The 5,448-nt window shown below is 35.8% G+C and overlaps 1 long non-coding RNA gene across 1 annotated transcript; it reads right to left on the bottom strand.

Annotated features, from left to right (window-relative positions):
* Positions 1-2,825: 2,825 nt before the first annotated feature.
* On the bottom strand, positions 2,826-3,406 carry LOC134203433 (uncharacterized). Its single transcript, XR_009977603.1, has 3 exons — positions 3,214-3,406; positions 3,014-3,148; positions 2,826-2,937 (listed from the first exon to the last, which is right to left on the bottom strand). It is a non-coding gene; the product is annotated as an uncharacterized LOC134203433 (long non-coding RNA).
* Positions 3,407-5,448: the final 2,042 nt, after the last annotated feature.

Consider the following 5,448-nt stretch of genomic DNA (forward strand, 5'->3'; position numbering starts at 1 on the left):
TTGGGAAAGATCCATTGATTACGTAACGCGAAAATAGCATTTTATATCCTGCTCACTGCCACGTCACACCCTTTGTATGAAGTATCTGCTCCTGGTGCGATAGATATCACAGACAAATCTTGGCTTTTTTGTTGAATTACACGTTTCACTGATGCTTTCTGAGAAGCCTAATTATCATGCTAAGGATTCGCAACCTCGATTAGAATCGACTCCCAACTATCGGAACGACAATTCAATATGCATTGTCTATAAAGTCAAAGCTCTTGAATATTTCATCCAATCATATGGTCTCCCCCCTCGCCAGAGCCCAATGACGAAGCGCCACAATCAGAATAATTTAAAATTTAACCTCGCCATATGAAGCCTCATACAAACCTGAAACGACCTGTGCACGGTAAGCCCCTATTCAAACCAGCTCAAACCATCGGAAGACACCCAGAATATGAGACATATTCGACTGAGCGTGGCGGAGCAAAATAATTTTTGAGCCACCCTAAATATTAGTTTGCCGCTGCCAGTCCCGGTGTTTACATTCGCTCCGCGATACGTTTTTAGTGGTTTTTCTCGGTCAAAAATAGCAGTTTTTATTAAGTTTTTGCTTCAACTAAGTGACTGATTTCAAAAAGTGATGTTTAATTTGCATTCCATCAAAATTTCGGGCTGCTCATGTGCGGAGAAGTGTGTGGAAATTTGTTTTTTTCAATGCCCTTTGAGAAGAAGTGAAGTGCAGTGATCAGCCCACCAAATCGCGAACGGCTATTAAATTGGCACGAAACTGCTGATTTATGCCAAAATTCGTGCCGAAATGCATAGGACTCTTTGAAGAAACATGTTCATTATCACGGGAAGTAAATAAATATGCTGTGAGCAGGTTAGTAATTTGAATATCAAACTTTTGTTCGGTGCTATTCGATGCATTCGAATGTTGGTGGGAGAGGAGTGCGGGAGGTGTGGGGTTGACCCGTGGAAGGTTCGGTGCCATATTGACTGCCATTGTGGTACTCTTCCAACTATGTCCTTAAGCGAATATGTCTTATTACCATAACAAAATTTGCAGTATTTCGCTGAATTGATCACAATCTAAATTTTTTTATCACAGTTTTATTCAAGACAACCCCTTGTCAACATAGACTGCTTTTATTGATCATATCCAAGAAATCCTTAAATAAAATATATTATACCTTAAATAAAATATATTCTATATAGCGGAAGTAAATGGAAATTCGAAGTATTTTAACCTTGTACGAAATAGAAATTATAAACAATAACAAAATTTTTGATAGTATGCGCTACTACGCGATACTCAATACAAACAAACAGTGCTCACTGCTTGAACATAAACTAATTCTGCTAAATATTAGGTTCTGCAGCATGACGTCACGAATTAATTCGGTCCTCGTCAAATGAACTCTTTTGACAGTTCAGTAGTACTTTCCACTGACTCCGACAAGGGTCGAGTTCGTGATTGGCTAGCTGCCCCTGAGCCCAACAAAAATTGCTACTAATCTGTCATCAGATTGAGGTTACAAACAGTCGCTGCAGAACCTAATTGGTACTAGAACCTAAGCGGTACTCAAAGGAGCCTACGTAATCATACGTCTAATCAGCCGATATTTCAGCTAACGAACTTTAACTGAAATTTGCACAGCCGAGATCGGTTTACAGTTGGCCAAACATGTCATTTGGCCGAAAAAGTCGTTCGGCAGAAACGGCAATGTGGTCGAAAATGTTGTTTCCGTTTCGGTCGTATGTTCTTTTTGGCCAAATGACATTTTCGGCCAATCCGTTTTGGGCTAATATCCGTTTCGGCCAAATAGAAATCATCGAAGTCATTCGGACAAATGGCTTTCGGTTGAATTATTTTTGGCCAAACTCAATAGATCAGTCCTATGAAAATCGTATTAGCCATTTCTCTCAGTGTATAGTATGTGTACTACGAGGAAAGGGCTCGATGGACACTCCAGTCGTAAATTAAGTGATAAGTTAAACACTCTTCACTGGTCTACTGGGTACTGTCCGTTTGTTTAAATGTTACACATTTTCTGGTATTCATTTTTCCAGTTCTTGAAGCTAACTCAAGTTCTTACGATTCAGATCGTAGTCTTGACTTTAACTTTTCAGAATATCTACAGTTTCCTAATATTTCTGCGTAATCCAGAGTCTGAGAATTCAAATGAACTTTTGTTTATTTTTTTGAATCTCTCGATAATTTTATACTTACGGAAACTGGCTACATTCTTCAAAATAATCAAAACTTTATTCTCCAGGCTCAAAAGACCCTTGAAAGATTATTTTACAAATTTTCTCGATATCCTATTTTCAACAAATTTCACAAACTTCCCCGACTTAACAGATTCCTCATAGAATTCGGGACGTTTTCCGGGACGCCTGGCAATGCGGGACAGCCCGCATAATCGTGAACCATAAATGAATTATTTCTCAGACCGTTTATGACAATAAATAACATTATTCTTACTATTTTGATTGTTGTTAATACTGAAGATAAATGAACCGCATCATAAATGGTCTCCACAATATGATATATTGTTTTTTGCCAATGGACATCATGGGTAATGGGCGGTTAAGTATAATTACAATACAAAAAGGGCATTTTTCAGTACATTTTTTCGCTCCACATTACGTTATATGGTTCAGTTATAATCCTTGTTTTTGAATGGAAACAGTATGGGATGTAGTATGTAAACCTTCGGATGATATGATGAAAAATTCGACGTACCGTTTCCTTTATTTACTACTAGAAAGAAAAGTAGTTGGTAATTTCTCGCATATTAAATAAAAACACAACACATAAATTATATTATAAATTTATTTATTTTTCATATTGACGCTTCAGAGTTTATAGATGAATTTCGGTATATAATTTGATGGTAATAATATTCAAGATGTTGCACCCAAGAAGAGACATTCGAATGTAAACTGCATAAACCATAGGAGAGAAATTAAATCATAACTATTTATGCAGGGTATTTTTAATGTATGTAAAAATACTTACCAATGTAATATTCTAAAATATTTGGAAAATGTTGAAACTGGAGAGCTTCGCGAGATGGACCAATTGCGTCTGACCTCGTGACAAAGGAGAAATCTGGAAGGCCTCGTCATTCTGCCACCATTCCTCCCACAGAAGCTGTTGAAAATTATTTAAAATATTTACCCACTAGTGCAATGAATTATTCTAATTTCATTACTTACCCTTGTTTGTAATTCGAATCATGGAGTAAAACTAAAAATTAAGTAGAGTTTTTTCCACTTTCGAACGATTTCAATGAAATTTCCGAAAACAACACGATCAGGTTCACTGACAGATACACGATTAAGAAATTCTGCGGAATATAAATAACCAAACACACACTTGTTGCTGAACCTATAGGTTTATCATGTTTTTATCATTGGATGATATAATTGTTAATGTGTGTGTTGAATCGCAACGAATCAAAACTAAGTTCAGACGATACGTAACAATTTCATAGTCATATCCCACATTGTTGCTACATAAGGTATAAATCATTTACAGTTAGTTATCATTTACTCCCAAGGAATGGAAGACATGAAATTATAAAGACGTAATGAACAATGTCATTACAACATCTAGTATCGTAAAGTAAACATGATGTATGCTATTTATTCTAGATCAACTTATAGTTACACCCTATATCGACAATTATATAAACAGTAACAGTATTCCTTAATGCAGGTAAATAGTTACAGTAATTCTACAGATCGTTTTCAATTATGCGGGAGGTAGGCTGAATCCGGGACTGTCCCGCATAATCCGGAACGTCTGGTCACTTTACTTTTATTTATTTATTTATTTATTTATTTCGTCAACCGACGTAGACTAGTACATATACAATATACATGTTTTTCTTTATTTTCTTAATGCTATAAATACGGTATTATAGTGTATAAAAATAAAAATAGTTTGGTTAAGTAGTGTTTAATTTTGCGATTTAATGTAAATTTAGATGTGTAGGTTTCGAATTGTGACAAAATATTTTTTTAGGTTCTGCCGAGACATTGTAAAGTCAATAGTTTCGCAGTGTTGATTATAGATAGCCATCATCTGATTGAGAGGTCCGAATTTTGCATAATTTGTGCGGTAGTGATTAATTAAAAATGTATGTCGATGACGCAGTTGTCGAGATGGTATGTAGAAATTTAATTTCGATAAAATGTTTGTTGAATCAATACGCTGCGAAACTATATCGTTAATAAATGAAACCATTGCAGTTTCACGACGCTCTTTCAAAGATTGAATGTTTATAAGCTTGCAGCGTGCCTCATATGATGGAAGTGGGAATGTTGTCCAACCTAATTTACGAAGAGCAAATAATAGGAATTGTTTTTGTACTGATTCTAATCTTTCTTCGTGTGCTATTGAAAATGGAGACCATACAATGCTGCAATATTCCAGTATCGACCTTATATAAGCAATATATAATGTTTTAATTGTGTATGGGTCATGAAAGTTATAGCAGAAACGTTTTATAAAACACATCATATTATTTGCTTGATGAATAATGGTGTTGTAATGGTCGATGAATGTTAGTTTGGAGTCTAAGATAATTCCTAAATCTCTAACTCTATCGCATTTCTCTACAACCTTGTTTCCTAATGTAATTGAGAGATTTGATGCTGTTTTTTTTCTGCTGAATGATATAAGCACAGACAAACAGACATAACACATTGAACATTTACTCATCAAATACATCGTCGTTCGAACACTAACGACATCTGTTGATTTCAGTTAGTTGGGCAAATCGCGAACCAGATGGCGGTAGTGAGCAAACGTCAAACTCAAGCAAAAACGATGCGCGCGCCACGAGTGATCGATTGGCCAACTAATGATTATTTGAATTGGCCAGTAAATCAGTGAACGGTGGAAATTTGACGAGTGTTATGTCTGTTTGTCTGTGATATAAGGTTACATTTTTTTACATTCAGTTGCAATAGGCTTTTGTTGCACCATTCGTAGAATGTGCATATTTCGTTCTGGAATATGTTGAGGTCATTTGTATTCCCTATTTCCAAAAAGAGCTTCATGTCATCTGCATAGATTAACACTTTAAGTTTGTCAAGAATGAAGGAAATGCCGTTTACATATATTATGAATAATAGAGGCCCCAAATGAGAGCCCTGGGGGACACCGGAAGTGGCTTGAATGGGTTTTGATCTATTGTTGTTAAATTTTACAATCAATTGACGATCAGTTAAGTAGGATTCAAGCCATTTGAGTAGTCCCGGCTCAATTCCAGTTTTTTTCAATTTGAATAGAAGCATGGGTATATCTATGCGATCAAATGCTTTACTGAAGTCAGTATAAAGAGCTTCTACATGGTTAAGACAGCTTCACTCCTCAAGAACCAAAATTATCACTTCATTAGTTTAACCTTTCTAGAGGATTGAAGTCTGTTTGGGCCCAGAGAT

Source organism: Armigeres subalbatus, unplaced genomic scaffold (genome assembly GCF_024139115.2).
Source record: "Armigeres subalbatus isolate Guangzhou_Male unplaced genomic scaffold, GZ_Asu_2 Contig1851, whole genome shotgun sequence".
NCBI classification, from domain to species: domain Eukaryota; kingdom Metazoa; phylum Arthropoda; class Insecta; order Diptera; family Culicidae; genus Armigeres; species Armigeres subalbatus.